An 18,291-nucleotide genomic window follows, 5' to 3' on the forward strand; every position below is an offset into this window, starting at 1 on the left:
CAGGTAACCTTGTTTGGGATTCAGATGAGTTTTTTTTCCTAGGAAAGTATTTAGATTATTTTTTATTGTTGTTCTATCACAGTTGTCCCAATATCCCCCATGGCTCTCCCCTGTCCCCACCCCCGCCCCCACAGTCAATTCCCACACTCTTGTCCATGCCCATGGGTCATTCATGCTTGCTCCTAGACTAGACCCTTCCCCTTCCTTCCACCACTATCCTGCTCCCCTCCCTCGGTCACTGTCAGTCTGTTCCTTCTTTCTATGTTTCTGGTTCTATTTTGCTCATTCATTTGTTTTGTTCATTAGGTTCCTCTTAGAGGTGAGATCACATGGTATTTGTCTTTCACTGCCTGGCTTATTTCACTTAGCATCATACTCTCCAGTTTCATCTATGCAGTTGGGAAGGTAGGGGTTCCTTCTTTCTTTCTGCTGCATAGTATTCTACTGTGTAAATGTACCACAGTTTTTTGATCCACTCATTTACTGATGGGCACTTAGGCTGTTTCCAGCACTTGGCTATTGTAAATTGTGCTGCTTTGAACATTGGGATGCATAGGTTCTTCTGAATTGGTGTCTCAGGATTCTTGGGGTATAATCCCAGCAGTGGAATCACTCGGTCAAAAGGCAGTTCCATTATTAGTTTTTTGAGGAAATTCCCTAGTGTTTTATGCAGTGGCTGCACCAGTCTGCATTCCCACCAACAGTGCACTAGTGTTCCCTTTTCTCCACATTCTCGCCAGCACTTGTTTGTTGTGTTGTTAATGATGGCCATTCTGACCGGTGTGAAGTAGTATCTCATGTGATTTTAAATTGCATTTCTCTGATGGCTAGTGATGCTGAGCATCCTTTCATATGTCTATGGGCCCTCTGTATGTCCTCCTTGGAGAACTGTCTGTTCAGATCCTTTGCCCAGTTTTTGATTGGATTGTTTGTCTTTCAAGTGCTGAATCGTATGAGTTCTTTATATATTTTGGAGATCAAACCCTTGTCCGAGGTATCACTAGCAAATATGATTTCCCATACAGGAGGTTCCCTTTTCATTTTGATGATGATTTCTTTAGCCATGTGGAAGCCTTTTAATTTGATGTAATTTCATTTGTTTATTTTTTCCTTTATTTTTCTTGCCCTAGAGGATATATTGACGAAAATATTGCTGCATGGAATATCTGAAATTTCATGGCCTATGTTTTCCTCTAGAACTTTTATGGTGTGATGGCTTATATTTAAGTCGTTTGTCCATTTTGAGTGTATTCTGGTGTATGGTGTAAGTTGGTGGTCTAGTTTTATTTATTTATTTTTTCTTGCATGTACCATTCCAGATCCCCCAACACCATTTGTTGAAGAGGATATTTTTACTCCATTTTATGCTCCTGCCCCGTTTGTCAAATATTAATTGAACATTGAGACGTGGATTTATTTCTGGTCTCTCTGTTCTTTTCCATTGGTCTGTGTGTCTGTTCTAATGCCAGTAGCACACTGTTTTGATTAAAGTGGCCTTGTAATATCGTTTAATGTCAGATATTGTGATTCCCTCCTACTTTGTTCTTCTTTCTCAAGATTGCTGAGGCTATTCAGGCTCATTTTTGGTTCCACATAAATTATTCTATATCTGTAAAATATGTCATTTGTATTTTAATAGGGATTGCATTGAATCTATATATTTGTGTAGTATGGACATTTTGATGATGTTAATTCTTCCAATCCATGAATAGGATATATGCTTCCATTTATTGTATCTTCCTCAATTTCTTCATTGTTCTGTAGTTTTTCTAAGTACAGGTCTTTTGCCTCTTTAGTTACGTTGATTCCTAGGTACTTTATTTTTCTTTTTGCTATAGCAAATGGGATTTTTCCCCTAATTTCTGTTTCTGATATTTCATTGTTGATGTATAAAAATGCCTTTTATTTCTGAATATTGACTTTGTATCCCACTGTTTTGCCAAATTCACTTATTAGTTCGAGTAGTTTTTTGATGAAGTCTATAGGGTTTTCTATGTATACTATCATGTCATCTGCAAACAATGACAGTTTTACTTACTTCTTTCTAATATGAATTCCTTCCTTCCTTCCTTCCTTCCTTCCTTCCTTCCTTCCTTCCTTCCTTCCTTCCTTTTTTTTTTTTTTGTCTGATCTCTGTGGCTAGAATTTCCAGTACTAAGTTGAGTAAAAGTGGGGAAAGTGGACACCCTAGTCTTGTTCCTGATTTTAGGGTAAAAGTTTTATATTTTGCTCATTGTGTATGATGTTGGCTGTAGATTTCTCCTATGTGGCCTTTATTATGTTGAGGTATGTGTCCTTTATTCCCAATTTGCTGAGCATTGTCGTAAATGGGTGCTGTACTTTATCAAATGCTTTTTCCACAACTATTGATGTGATTATGTGATTTTTGCCTTTCATTTTGTTTTTGTGGTGTATTATGGTTATTGATTTGCAAAAATTATACCATTCATGCATCCTTGGGATGAATCCCACTTGATCCTGTTGTATGATCCTTCTAATGTATTGCTGGATCCAGTTTGCCAATATTTTGTTGAGGATTGAGACATCTTTGTTCATCAGTGATACTGGTCTGTAGTTTTCTTTCTTTGTTGTGTCTTTACCTGGTTTTGGGATTAGGATAAAACTGGATGCATAAAAAGAGTTTGGGAGTCTTCCCTCTTTTTGGGTTTTTTTGGAATAGTTTGAGAACAATAGAAGTTAGCTCTTCCCTAAGTATTCGGTAAAATTCACCTGTGAAGCCGTCTGGTCCAGGGCTTTTGTGCACTGGGGTTTTTTTGATTAGTATTTCAATTTCACTGGTTGTTATTGACCTATTTAGGCTTTCTTCTTCTTGATTCAGTTTTGGAAGATTATATGTTTCTAGAAATTTGTCCATTTCATCCAGGTTGTCCTGTTTCTTGGCGTATAGTTGTTCATAGTAATTTCTTACAGTTCTTTGTATTTCTGTGGTATCAATTGTAATTTCTCTTTTGTTTCTGATTTTACTTATTTGGGTCCTCTCTCTTTTTTTCTTGATGAGTCAGGTTAAAGCACATCAATTTTGTTTATCTTTTCAAAGAACCACCTCCTGGATTTATTGACCATTTGAATAGTTCTTCTAGTCTCTATGTTATTTAATTCTGCTCTTATCTTGATTAATTCCTTCCTTCTACTTGTTCAGAACTTTGTTCATTGTTGTTCCTCTAGTTCTTGTAGATGGAAGGTTAGGTTATTTATTTGATATTTTTCTGTTTTTTTAGATAGGCCTGTATTGCTAAGAACTTCTCTCTTAGCATTGCCTTTGCTGTGTCCCATAAGTTTTGGGCTGTTGTGTGTTCATTTTCATTTGTTTCCAGAAACTTTTTGATTTCCTCCTTAATTTCATTATTAATCCATTCATTTTTTAATAGCATGCTATTTAGTGTCCATGAATTTGAATGTTCTTGAGCTTTTTCCTTGATGTTGATTTCTAGTTTCATGCCCTTGTGATCCGAGAAAAAGCTCGATATAATTTCAGTTGTCTTGAATTTGTTGAGGCTTGTTTTGTATTCTAACATGTGCAATATCTTTGAAAATGTTCCAAGTGCATTTGAAAAGAATTTAAATTTTGCTTCTTTGGGGTAAAAAGTTCTGAATATATCAGTTAAATCCATTGGATCTAGAGTTTGTTCAATGCCACAAAATCCTCATTTATTCTTTGCTTGGAAGATCTATCCACTTTTGACAAAGGGGTGTTAAAATCCTCTACTATGAGTATGTTGCTCTTGATATCTTTTTGAGGTCCTCAAGGATTTTCCTTATAAATTTGGGTGCTACTATGTTGAGTGCATATATGTTTACAAGGCTTATATCTTCTTGGTGGATCATTACCTTGAGTATTATGTAGTGTCCCTCTTTGTTTCTTTTTTATGGACTTCGTTCTGAAATCTATTTTGTCTGATATAGTGTTGCTACTCCAACTTTTATTTTTTCCATTTTTCCATTTGCTTCCAATATTTTCTTCCATCTCTTAACTTTCAGTTTATGTAGATCTTTTGTTCTGAGATGGGTCTCTTGTAGACAGCATATATGCAGGTCATGTTTTTTTTATCCATTCAGCTACCCTATGTTTTTTGACTGGAGCATTTAATCCATTTACATTTAAGGTTATTATTGGTAGGAACTTATTCATTTTCCTTTTTCCCTTTGTGCCTGTGTTCCCCTGCCCCTCTCTCTTTTTCTTCATCTTCTTAAAGCAGCCCCTTTAGCACCTCTTCCAATGCTGGTTTGGTGGAGAAGTATTCTTTTCACTTTTTTAAAAAAAATCTGGGAAACTCCTTATTTCCCCTTCCATTTTAAATGAGAGCCTTTCTGGGTAGAATAGTCTTGGTTGCAGGCCTTTAGTTTTCATTGCTTGGATGATTTCTTGCCATTCCCTACTGGCTTGTAGAGTTACTGTTGAGTAATCGCCCTTATCGGAGCTCCCTTGTATGTTACTAGCTTTTTCCCCTTGCTGCCTTGATGATTCTCTCTGCATTTAAATTTTGCCATTTTAACTTGATGTGTCTTGTAGTGGTCCTCTTTGGGTTCATCTAGATCGAGACCCTCTGTGCTTCTTGGGCTTGCATGACTTTTTGTCCCATCAAGTTAGGGAAGTTTTCTGTCATTACTTTTTCAAATAGGTTTTCTATCCCTCTCTTCTCTTCTTCTCTTTCTGGTATCCCTATGATATGGATATTACTACATTTCTTGTTGTCCTGCAGCTTCCTTAAACTGTCTTTGTTCTTTTTGATTTTTGTTGTTGTTGTTGCTGCTGCTATGTCAGGGAAGTTTTTTCTACCTTGTTCTTCAGCCTGCTGATTTGATCCTCTGCTTCATCTAGCCTGCTTCTAATTCCTTTTACTGTGTTCTTCATTTCAAATAATATATTCCTCATTTCCTCCTATGTCCTTTTTCACACTGGTGTAGTTTGCATTAAGTTCTTTGTAGCTTCCCTAGAGTTCTTTGTAGTGTTCACTGAGCTCACTGAGATACTTATAACCATTATTTTGAACTCAGTGTCTGATAGTTTGCTTGCTTCTATTTCATGTAGCATTCTTTCTGGGGATTCCTCCTTTTCTTTCAGTTGGGGGTTCTTTGTATCCCCATTTTAGGTGACTCTTCTTGTTTGTTTCTGCTTCTTAGATTGATCTGCTCTAACACCCTTTCTTCATTGTATGACCTGTGGTAGAAGACCTGTGGAATTCACTGGTGCAGTCTCCTTGATCTCCTGAACTTGATGCTTTGGGGATAAAGTCCTTTATTCCATTTATATGGGCTGTCTGGTTGTATTTGGGTTTTGGTTACTGTCGGGTCATTCTTTGGTGAGCCCTTCTCCCCAGCTGGCTGACTGAGAGTCACTTCGCCCATCATGTCTTTTTTTTTTAAATTTATGTATTTTTTCAAATACATGTGTCTCTGCCTTCCCCCCACAACTTTCCCTTGCCCCATCCTCCCTATCCTTCCCTCAGTCCTTCCCCTTTGGTTTTGTCCATGAGTCCTTGCTATATGTTTCTTGACTTTCTCCTTCCCTTCCTTTTTTCCTGCCCTCACCCTCCCTCCTTCCCTCTTGTCTCTGGTGGTTTCTTTTACTTTCAGTGTTGCTGGTCTTATTTTCCTTGCATCTTTGTATTGTTGGTTAAGTTCCACTTATAGGTGAGATCATATGGTATTTGTCTTTCGCTGCCTGGCTTATTTCACTTAGCATAATGCTCTCTAGTTCCATCCATGCTGTCACGAAGTTTAGTAGTTCTTTTTTTCTTCCTGCTGCATAGTATTCCATTGTGTAAATGTACCATAATTTTTTTATCCAATCATCTACTGATGGGCATTTAGGTTGCTTCCAACACTTGGCTATTGTAAATTGTGCTGCTATGATATGCTCTTGTACAGGTGCTGCCAGAACAAAACCAAAGAGCCCAAGAAACAAACCCAGACCTGCAAAAATAACCCCACCCACAATCACACTATCAACCTCCAATAAGCCAATATTAATAAAGGTGTAAAGAGATTAAGACTATTATAGGAAAGGAAAAATGAATATTAGATGATAAACTGAAAGAAAAATGATTTTGGGAGGGTAGAGGGAGGAGCAATAAGAGTAGGGAATTGGGAAAAGACAAAGAGAGAAAAAGTAAAATTTACATCATAAATAAAAAAGGGAGGGGAGAAGATGGAATGGAGTAAAAAAAAAAGGAAGTATATAGTATTAAATTTAAACAGAAATTTAAGAAAAATAGTAAGAGAGAAAAAAAAATAGGAGCCAAACAGGAGAAAAAGATCCACCATAGCGCTATCAATAAGAAATGAGAAAAGGTTAATATAGGTTGGAAGAGAATAAAAGAGAAAAAAAAGAAAACTTAAGAGATGTCTATAAGAAAAAGAAGTGATTTTGAGAGGATAGAGGGAGAAGGAATATTAAGAATGAGGAACGAAAACCAGGCTAACACAGGGAAAAATTTAAATTTAAAATGAAATAAAGGGCATGAGGAAGGCAAAATAGAGTAGAAGAGGGGAACATAAAATTTGATATTTGAAATGCAATAACTGTGAAGATCTAGAAATAAAATTGAAGAAATGCATCGACAACTACCCTATCCACAACCAAAAAGCAAAAGTTGATACAGGTGGATAAAGAATAAGGGTGTTTTAAGAATGGGAAAAAAAGAGATGACTAATGACAAAAAAATAGTTTGGGGAGGCTGGAGTGAAGAGAGATAGTAAGAGTGTGAAATGGGAGCAAGTCATAGCAAGAGAGAAAATAAAATTTAAAATGAAAATGAGAAGTGGAAAGAAAGTAAAATGGAGTAAGAGAAGGGAAGAGCAAAAATGAGGTTTGGAATTATAATATAAAAACTAGTGCCGTAATAGGCACAAACTTGAAGGACAAGAAGGACATGAAAAAGCTATGCAGGAGAGAATATAACACAAATCATGAAGAAGACCATGGTGGAATTTGTCTCAGCAGCATCTATTGTTTACCACTGTCGTCGTCTTCTGGATTCGCCCCTGGCGATGTCAGATGGTGTCCCAGTCTGGCCTAGGCAGCCTGTTTGAAACTATTAGTGATCCAGTCTGTGGCTATCTCCTTCAGTTGTTAATCCAGGCAATCTGTAGTCAGCAGTCAGGCTTAAGCACCACAGGGTGGGGCAGAAAAATTCCTGCAGCCAGGACTATTGTTTCCCCTCGGATTGATGCCACTTAGAGGGGAATGGTCTGCCTGAGGAAGATGGCTCCTGCAGTATGGGAAATGAATCAGCACAGGGATCCTGGTAGCTGCTCCCTCAGTTCTCTCCCCAGAGCCATTAGTCCCAGTCTCTGCTCAGATGTCTCTAGTCACTCTGCCCTTCCTCTGCTGGAGCCCAGGATAAGTGGTTGCAAATGGAATTGGTATGCATTAACTCTTTAAGAGGCTCTCAGCCTCCAGCCATTATCTCCCTGGCAGACAGAAACCCTGCTGTTTTCCACAGCTGGATGTTATCTTGGTTTCTTTCTGGCTGTGGTACTGTAGGCTGGGGAGTCCACCTTGGGGTTTAGACCCCACATTTCTCAGAGAGGATCTCCCTGGCCACTTAGATATCCCTCTGGCACTTCAGCTGTCGCCTATAGGAGTCCAGCCAGCCCTCTCGTGTCTCCACTGCACTCTCTACCAGTCACATTGAGTTGAAGCTGTTTCTTCTGTCTGCTGTGGATTAAGGCTTCTCTCCAGCCATTGTTCATTTGGTTATTCAAGATGATTTCTCTACAATTTAATTTGTAATTCCAGATTGGTCCTGGGAAGAGGTTAGTGTAGCTTTCACTCACTCCTCCACCATCTTGGATCTCTCAGATGAGTTTTTGATTGGTCGTATGTTTGTACTGTTCTCACTTTTATTTTTGGCATTGTTTTTCTTAGCATCTCTAGAGTAATTAACAACAGGTGTGTACAGTGGTAGTCATGCCCTGTCATGTAACACAAACTGAAAGATACTATCTTAAAATAGCCTTTATATAAAATCACCTACTTATAGGTCATTGATAAGTAAGTGATAGCAATATTCTAAGTATCATTGATTAAGAAAATTAGTATGAACATATTACTGTAAGAAAACCAATTACAGTCATTCTTTTAAGAGTATAAGTAGTAAAATTAAAATAATAACATTAAATTTGTTTTAAAATATGCAAAATATATTAAAGAGTAATAGGAGCAAAAAAGGGAAAATTCTTCAACTTTGTGAAAATAGAGGAGGATTATGGTGTTTTAAAGTAATAAAATGTCCCATATAATATTGTATTTTAAATTTTGTATTCAATGTGTTGTCAAAATTAATTGTATCAGTAAAAATGTTCAAAAACATAGTATAAAAGTACCTTTCTTCTTAATTTTAGATTATTTCTATTTTAGATAATATTACAATAGGTTAAATGTTATTGCTAATGTAAAGAAGCAAATCACATAAACCCATCTGCTATCATTGCTTATCTATGTATCTGTATATAGTATTGAAGAGCAGGTAAGCAGTAATATGTTTGTAATAATCAGTTCCTTTTTTTATTTTTTAAACTTTTATTTTTATCATGGGCAAATTACATATGTGATTACATCATCTAGGTAATTTTCCTGTGTTCAAAGAGTTATGAGTTCAGAGTGAAAAACGTAACTTAAATTTTATTTATCAGGATTTAAAGGCTAAAAGTTAAATTTTCCTGAAAAAATTTGACTAGAACTCTGATTAAGGTTTGAAAGAGAGTGTCATGTAATCTTTTGTGTATTTAAAAAATCATTATTAAAATAAAAAATTAGGTTTGTCCAGTTGTTTTGCTTTGAAATACCCACTCTCAATACTATAAGATTGCATGTGAATATGAAGTCACCTTTCATTCATATTTCTCAATATGTTTTATATAATAAATCTTAATTAATTTGAGAAGAACTTCTATTTGATTATACAGTACTCTAGTTCAGATTTTCCAACACAGGTTATAATAGCTTATGAAACTATTTCAATGATACGTGGGTAGAAAAATATATAATAAAAATATTGGCCTTTTAGTTTCCCAGATACCAAAGAAGCAAAGTCTAATATTTTTCACACCTGGCGATTTGAAAATTAGGTAAATGTGGATACAATAATTAGATATTTAAAAACAGTTTTGTTGAAGTAGAAGTGAAAGCGCTGTCTGCATATTGATATGTTCTGACATATAAACATACATTTAAAAATTATCAGCACAATCAAAACAGAGAACATACCCATCACCACCCGCCTCCAGACACTTTTTGTCTTGCTGGTAGTCCCTCACCTCAAACTCCCCCCTCTCCCTTCCCGTTTCCATTGTTTTCTGTCACAAAAGATAAGTTTGCGTTATCTGCCAGGGGTGTTTAACCTGCGGCCCACAGGCTGTATGCAGCCCAGGATGGCTGTGAATACTGCTCAACAGAAAATTATAAATTTACTTACACACACACAAGTCTCATAGTGTTTTTGTGTGATTACCGGTCACAGTGTATTTTATGTGTGGCCCAAGACCACTCTTCTTCTACCAGTGTGGCCCAGAGACACCAAAAAGTTAGACAGCCCTGACTGACTTTATGTACATATTTTTGCTTATTAACTATATTTATTATTATTGCACAGGTAAATTAAAACCCAGGATATGAAAGAGTAGATACTAAGTCTAAATAATTCTTATGTACTCATTCAGTGTTTGAGAAATGTCCAAAATACAGCTTTTTAATGACCATAATCTTCAATCAAAATTGAGCTGACTGACTTTGGCTTCTGTCCAAGTGGGGTAGGAGGCACAGATGGGTTGCAAGGATGTATGTGGTTGGTAAATAACAAATTGTACCACAGTTTAGCAGTTTAAACAATAAACTTTAATTTCCGAGGGCCTGGAACCCAGGAGTAGCTTAGCTGGGTGGTTTTGGTCCAGGCTATCTCGTGACGTTGTAGTCACACTACCAGTGAGGGCTGTGGTTATCCGAACGTTTGATTTGAACTATACATTATGTTTCCAGGCTTCCTTGTGTGACCATTGGCCAAAGGCCCTACTTTCTCAGTGGTGCTGCTGTCAGAAAACATCAGATCCTCATGCTTTGGCCTTTTTATGGGAAGTTCAACATAGTATTGGGGGCTTTCCACATAGTGCACGTTACAAGAGTGAGAATGAGCGTGACCAAGATGAAAGCTGAATCGTCTTGGACATCACATACCAGCTCTTCCTCCTCCTCTTCCATGTTCTGCTGGTCACACAGAACAACCTTGTTTCACTGTGGGAGGGGACTACACAAAAGTGGACTCAGAGATGGGTCTCTTTGGGGACGACTTGAAGGCTGGCTCCCACAATGTGTTTGGGCTTTTTAATATCAAACTATTCAACAAGTTTTAAGACTTATGTAATCAGACCATAAAATCCTGCTTGGCAGTATCCATTTGCCTATAACTTATGGGCTGATTACATAACAGTTGTACAACATATTGAATAATAATTTTTAAAAGCACATACTTATTTAACACTTTAGTGGCAGAAGTTGAAAAAAAATGATGTTGCATTTCATTTAAATGCCCTCTAGATTTCAAGAACTTTTTGTTAAAACTAGTAGATTTCATCCTTCTGTTCTTTTGTTTTTGTATGTATTTTAAGTACTTAACGAGACTTTTAGAACAAAAGAGAACCATCTGTATTGGTCAGGACTTCAGCCTGTTATAAAGGAACCTGAATTTATTATTTGTAGGTTTACTCAGAAGGGTTAATAATAAACATTAAATTAGAAAAAATTAGCTGATTCAATATTTATTTTTCCCAAGCCCTACTATAGCAGAAAGTTCATTCTGAAGATTGTTATTGTACTGTTCACATTTTTCAGTGTATTTCTAATATTTCAGGTATAGATACATTTAAAAATTCTTAATGTTGTTTTGAAAATTAGTATAAAGATAAGGATTTGAGTGTAAAAATAAATCCCACTTAAAAATTCAGCATACTTTTAAAAGATCATCTAAAGCAAAATGATAGATTACAGTTAAACTCTAATAAAGACTCAAAAATATTAATAGATGTTCTCAGATATTAACAGCAATAGGGTATATGACTGAAAATAAGCCCCCAAATGCAAACAGTGGAAACCAAATTGAGCACATCATCAAAGAATCATCAAAGAATGTGCCCCACCCTATAGCAGCACATGCTGTTCCCAGGGAAGGAGCAGCAAGTTTTAAGACTTAAGTTTAGGTTTTCATCATTTTCAGATCTGCTAACTCCGAGATTCAATTGCATTAATCTTGTTATATTTCTTCACCACCTCCCCCTCACCTGATGTGGCTTATTACTGTATAAAACATCAGGAATGCTTATACAGTTTGATGTAATTTTATCTGTACCCCAGAACAAAGTAGCAGATAAAATGAGTAGGTGGGATAGCTTGCCTTTGCTTAGTGATTTGAAGACTCACTTATTAGAAGGTAAGAGTAAGGGAGAGACTGTATTTGTTAGCTAGCTGACAAACTGAACAGACTAATAAGTTTTGACTCTGCCAGTCCCAAGAAAATTTTTATTTCACTGATACTGATATTTCATGACTTTGTTAAGAGAGCAGCAGGTCATGGCTGTGCAGGACATGTTGGTTCCCCCAGACTCTAGCGGTTCCCTGAGTGTAACTGGTATAGATAGATTCACCTAAGAGTAAACACAGCACATAACAGAGCAAACAGCACTGCGTATCTAGCTCTAAGAATGAATGTGTAACTTAATTCATTCTTTACCTTGAATTGCTTCAAGGTAAATTTTTATTAAATGAGGGATGTTAATATTAAGGAACAATGATTATTTCTTAAATTTGGACCTTAAAATGCTTTTATTATGTCAATTTTAATCTTTTATTATATTACTCAGTATTTATGAAGTTTCTCATAAGGGCCAAACAACCATTTCACATTGGTGAACAAAAGTGGGCAAGCTTTCTACTCTCTGGGCATAAATACATTAGCATTTGGGAAAGACATAACAGTAAATAAACCCACTTTAGATAGTGTCAAGTATTACAGGGAAAACCAGTTGGAGAGAAGTGGGACCACAGAAGACATCACTCTGGAGTTTATAGGTGAACTGAAAGGAAATACCAAGATCATGGGTCAGAATGTTCTAGGTGGAGAAAACAAATGCAAAGGCCCAGAGGGTTGAACAAGCTTCGCATGTTTGAAAGAAAGGACAGTGTAGCTGGTGCTTGGTGAACAAATGGGAAGCCTTAGAAAATGTTCAGGAGATAGGCCGAGCCTTGGTAGAGCATGTCTTTAAAATTCAACATTTTTTCTTTTTCTTTTTTCTGCTTATTTAAACACAGTCGATCTGCCTCTTACTCAGCAGAGTACATTTCAGAATAGAAGACTTAGCTGATGAGCATGTCGTTATTTTGGCTATTTAGAGGGAATAACTTTTAGTTTGCTGATGTGACCAATCTGGGAGATGTACTATAACGTGCTTACAACTGTGGCTATACAGGACTTCTGTGAGCAAGCAGTCAGGAGGGAGTACAGTATCCACAGGTAGACTTTAATTGAAAACTGCATTTATCTATTAATTCTGTGCACATGGCTGAACTGAAAGTTGTTTTGTTATTAGAATAAGGTGTGTTCTGATCTGTCTGGTCTTAGAAGTGCAATGCATTAGCAGTGCACTTAAGTCCTTGAACCCCAGCTTCTGATGTGGTTGACTATCAAATAGTCAAGCTAAGTTGGTTTTACTGCAGTTGAAAATGTAGATTGTTGTACCACATACTTTTTGTAATTGGAAATGGCTTATTTTGTTATGAGATTTACTTAATGATTTTGCATTACAAGAGAGAAAACTCCCCAAAAGACAAAACCAAAAGCAATTTTAATATGGACGATGTACTTTAAAAAAAAAAAAAGGTCTTAAATTAGTTTAAATGCAGTATATCTGACATTTCTTTTAGATAACAGCAATTCAAAGTCTAAGGAAAGAAATTTATCTTTTTATATTCCTTGGATGCATAAGTTTAACCTTTTGGACTTACAAATTTAGCCTGAAGTGATCAAATTTTAAAACCGGATGAAATATTTGTTACCTATTGTGTAAGCATTGGAGTTCATTCTTAAGAATTGAGTAGAAAACAGTTTGTATTGGCTGACAACTGACACCCTTTCAACGTGTTTGGTCCTGACTGCTATATTTTATTCTTATGATTTTAATATATGTGTATGAAAAGTGAAACTTGCATAACAAAATAAATATCCCATGTGAGTAAAAACGTAAGCATTATGATTTCTCAAGGAAAAAAAAAAACACCCTATAGTAAACAACCTTGTCATGAACTCCTTGTTACTGCACCAGTGCAAAGTGGAGTCAAATGCACAAGGTGGGGACCACCAGGGCTAGAAGTAGTTCTCCTTATGGCAGGATCTTGTTGGTCCGCTGACCAACACAAGGCGTCAACTGTAAAGTCTCCCAAAGCCCTCATTGGATGTATCAAAAGGTAATGAAATGTGAACCCTTGCTTTAAGGAGTGATTTTTCATATGTATTTACTTCTAAAATAGCTACTACTCATTCAGACCTCCGTACTGATTTATTGTTTGTCCATGTGTTTTAAAGAGGAAGATGTCTAACCTTAGAGAAGTAGAACTGAACCCTGAATGTCACTGAGTTAGCACAAAGTTTAGCACATTTAGTATATATTTTATATAAGCATAAATCATTGTAATGTAAATTAAAATTTAATTTTATACATTCACTTAGTCCAGGCAAATAAAAATTAACTTATGGAAGGAAAGGCTGGTTATAAACATGATTCATTGTCAATATGGATTTGGAATTCAGGAGATCTGGATTTTATACCCTCGCCTGCCACTTGTTAATTTTGTGTCTATTTCATCAGCTGTAAAATTTGCATAATGTAGTGTTTTGAATAATAAAGTATGGGTATAAGTATATTATTGATGTGTATATATTATATGTGTATATATATAATATGTGTGTATATATATGGTACACACATACGTTATAATTAAACTTATTATTTGAGGAGTCTCTGAAGCACTGCAAGCTTTGCACAGTGCCTAGCAAAACATCAGCACTCAATTTAATACCTATTATTAATAGCCAGATTTTCTCCACTTTGTGCTTTCAAAAGGTAGTTGAACATTTTGCTTTCTACCGTTTTATTATCACATCAGTACTAAATCAACTAGAAAATAAGTTTTTATCTATGTGCAATTAGCAATCAGAAAAAAGAGAGTATGAGGAGAGAACTACATTTATTTTTATTGTTTATGGTATCACAGGTGATGAGAACTTATATGCCTCTAAATGTATTGGCTTTATCCATCAGAACATCCAGATCTTTCCTTTTTGATGGCTGTTATTTTGCCTTTGAGGCCTCCTTTGGCTTGTGTTTGCTTAGTGAGAAGATAACTTTTTTTCCATTTTGCCTTCCCTAAGAGCATGTATAGAAGGGACAGCACACTCCCTGTAGCGTGTCATTGTAGGAGAGGTAAGCATGGCTTCAGTGACTCCTAACCAGAACTTACCTAAACTCCTAACAGTCATGGGTGGGTGAGGCCAGAGGTTGCCACGCCCTGTTCACCCAGCCTCTGCTGACCTGAACATGACTTCTGTGGATTTTATTTCCTGTGCCTTTTTCCAGCTCCTCTAGGCTCAGCATAATCTTAAAAGGTAGAGAATTTAGGGTGAACACTTAAATTTGTGTGTGTGTACATTTATTACCTTTGCAAATGTTTCCAGTTTTAGCCTCATCTAGGTACATTTCAATGCATGAATCCTTAAAAACACTATAAAGTGTAATGGTAATTTCAATTTGATTTCCTTCTCTCATGTTTGACTATTTCACGCTAAAGATCCTGTGCAGACAGAGATAAAATAATGGATAACAATTCCATCCAGAATTGGAATGTAAGAGTCTCAGATGACTTAATTACTGTGTGTGGGCCAGGAAGTAGGGGCCCTGGCAACTCAAGTCACCTTTTTGGGTCCTCAGTGGTCATTTCATTCATTGCCTTAAGCAGCTGACATATTTTAACTTAGTTTCTACATTTCGAATTAGTCATAGAAATTAGTTTTTAAAGCTTGATAAATGGACAAGTTCAAGATCCAAGCTTTAATTCCCTTAGTCAGTCTAGCCATCACCGTAGTCTCACCTTCATAGATATTGTCATCATGAGGATTTGTTTAACTGAAATGTTTTCCTTCTGAATAAAGTTTCACAACTTAACATAGGTTAGCATTTTCAGTGTGTCTGATTTTGGAGCATGCTTGAATAAGCTTAAATGCTGGTAACTGGTTGAAAAGAACTGACTCAAAGGAACTGGGGATGGTGTTAATGCTTGTTGGAAACCAGTTACATTTGAAAATTAGAACAAACTCTGCCGCTCCCTGTGGTTTTGTGTGTGTGTGTGTGTGTGTGTGTGTGTGTATGCGCGCAAATATAAAGTTAGAGGGCTCCACGTGACTTAGAAAAAAATTACTTGTCTTCTGCAATATTTTTAAAAACTCTTTCTTTAGTTCCCTGATTATACCCTGTTTGCAAAGTAAATGAAACAGTTGAACTTCCTGCGTGCTGGGTTTTAGCAGAAATAAATCAGATAGCAAGTGCCCTGGCAGATGAATCATGGCTTTATTCGCCTACAGTGAAGAGACACTGCTCTGCCCGGGTCAGTCCCAAACCTCTGGGGCAGCATTTCCAGCTTCCTGTCTACTTAGGAACAGATCACTCTACATACCTTTCTGTAGTTACATTCTCTACCCTAGCTGGCTCTTAATAGGTAAACATCCCCTACCTGGCCAAAAGCAACAAAGTTGGAAAAACTTGGCTGAATCTGGGAACCTGTTTTTAGTCTATGTGTTCCTGTACCAGAGCCTGCATTCCTGCTTGTTTCCCAGGGTCTGACTTCAGGCCACTGTTCTTCACAGGCCTTGACCTCCGGGCCTGGCGTGTTAACTTACTACACCTTCCAGACTCTCGTTGTTCTCCCCACATCTTCTCTTCCCTTCCCTCCCCTCATCTCTGCTACCACAACTGAACAGTCTGGTTTCAAAAGTGAGTTTCTTCCATCTTAGCCTGATGGGGTTTTGTCCGACTAACATAAGCCCACCACCTAAAGGGCCTTGTCAACCTTGTCTTCTCTCCACCTTCGGTGATGTGTGGTTCTAGGTATTTAGGAGAAAGAGTTCTTAATATGGATCTGCCCTGATTGATCTCTCTGGTTGGCTTTCTTTGACTCACCTAGTCGTTGCACTTTTTCTCGCCACAAATTTCATGTTGCATACACAATATAAGAAAGATACACACCTTTCATTTACTCTTTTAGTGAAGTTATACCACCTAGCTTCCATTTTATTTTACCTAAAATTTTTTTTTATCCTTACCTGAGGAAATTGCTTTTAGAGAGAAAGAGGAAGTGGGGGAGAAAAGTGGGGGGGTGGGGGAGGTCAATATGAGACAGATACATCTATTTGTTGCCTCTTGAACACACCCCGAGTGGTACTAAACCCACAACCTAGGCATGTGCTCTGATTGGGATCCAGATCCGCGACCTTTCAGTTCACAGAACAATGCTCTAACCAACTGAGCCACACTGACCAGGGCCCTAGTTCCCATTTTAGATGTCATTCCACTCATCATGTTTAGTCTGTTAACATGTCATAGAGACTTAATGATAGATAGGATGGAATAATTGTTACTAGCAGAAAGTAAACTGTAGCAATATCTGCCATTAAATGGGGATGCTTTCACTTAGATAGGGATCCAATAGTTCTCTCAAAGGCATTGCTTGGATCCCCAGACTTCTGCATACAGATTCCTATTACTCTTTTCGTTGTTCTAGAGCTCTGCTTCTCAGACTTTAATGTAAATACAGGTTTGTATACAAAACAAGGAAGTATGTACCTTATGCGTTATGGACAAAATCACCCTTGAACGTCCCTGAAATTTTATTTGTCCCTTTAGAGAGTTATGTTTTTTTTCCCCCCTCATTTAAATTACTTGCCAAGATATAAAAATCAGAAAACTTGACCAAAAATTCTGACATTGTTGAGAAAGTTTCAAATCTGGCAACGCTGCGGCCTGCATTTCTTTACAGCCCCTACGTGCTGGTGCTGAGGCATGTGAGTATGTGAGCCTTGTCCTTTAAAAAAATTTTTAATCCTTGCCCAAGGATTTTTTTTTATTGTTTTTAGAGAGAGAAGAAGGGAGAGAGAGAAGCATTGACTTGTTGCCTCCCATAAACGCCCAGACAGGGCATCCTGCATACCCAGACCAGGGATTGAACCCACAACCTAGATATGTGCCTTGACCAGTTATCAAACCCGTAACCTTTTAGTTACAGGATGACACTCCAGCCAGCTGAGCCACATGGGCCAGGGCTGTGATCCTTGTCTTAGAAGGAGAAGCATGGTTGGAGCCAAAGAGACAAAGACACATATAGATTTCCACTGAGCAAAACTTTTTTTTAAAGAATTAAAAGATTCAAAAAAATTACAGAGAGCAAAATAATAGTCTTTCATGTTAACTCCACCCAGGATAAATCACTGTTCATTTTTTGGCAAGTTTACTTTCAAGGTTCCCCCCACCCCTTGTTCAGCATCATTTTAATCTTATAGAATTTTATTACAACATCAGGGTTAATTTCTTCCTCAACAGGACTTCCTCCCATTCTCAAAGATGTTACTACCTTTTTCCTCAGTAAATAATCCTGAGATGTAATAATATAAACCTGAGATGTCATAATCTCAGGTTAGCAAACTCCAACCACTTTTTGACTAGGGCATTACACATTAGACATTCTTCAAATCAGGCTCTTGGTACTTGGTCCTTGGTACTTGGTCTAATAGTACTTGGTCCGGGTTCTCTCTGGCCTGTAGGCCCAAGTAGAAAACATAGTTATTAGTTGATGTCATAGTTTAAGTGGGACAAAGTCCCATCTGTAAGTCCTTGAAACAGATTAATTTGGTGAGCATTCAGAAATGTGGAACAGGAAGTTGGATTTATCCTAGTCTTGACCTTCTCTGGTCAGGGAGGTGTATTTTTCACAGATCCTGGCCAGATTCAGGTCAGAGGAATTAAGCAGTGAATACAGTTGAGTATTCATGTGGACCAAAGTTGGGAAATTCACCTGCTCTTCCTGTAGCTATGATATCACCAGCCCCACCTCCAATGCCTCTAAACCTTTGCACCTCAAGAGCCCTCCCCTTGGGAATAAGCATGAACCCATTTGACTTTTGCTCAGACTACTTACACAGTTAAACTCTGATTTGTAATTTCTGTGCATTTTAGCAT

The 18,291-nt window shown here is 37.2% G+C and overlaps 1 protein-coding gene across 1 annotated transcript in view; it reads left to right on the forward strand.

Moving 5' to 3' along the window:
• Positions 1-18,291, forward strand: part of ADGRV1 (adhesion G protein-coupled receptor V1) — a 507,230-nt gene that overhangs the window by 283,050 nt on the left and 205,889 nt on the right. The window lies entirely within an intron of this gene.

The sequence above is a fragment of the Pteronotus mesoamericanus genome, unplaced genomic scaffold (assembly GCF_021234165.1).
Source record: "Pteronotus mesoamericanus isolate MK-2021 breed Mesoamerican mustached bat unplaced genomic scaffold, CSHL_Meso_final contig_50, whole genome shotgun sequence".
Taxonomy (NCBI): Eukaryota; Metazoa; Chordata; class Mammalia; order Chiroptera; family Mormoopidae; genus Pteronotus; species Pteronotus mesoamericanus.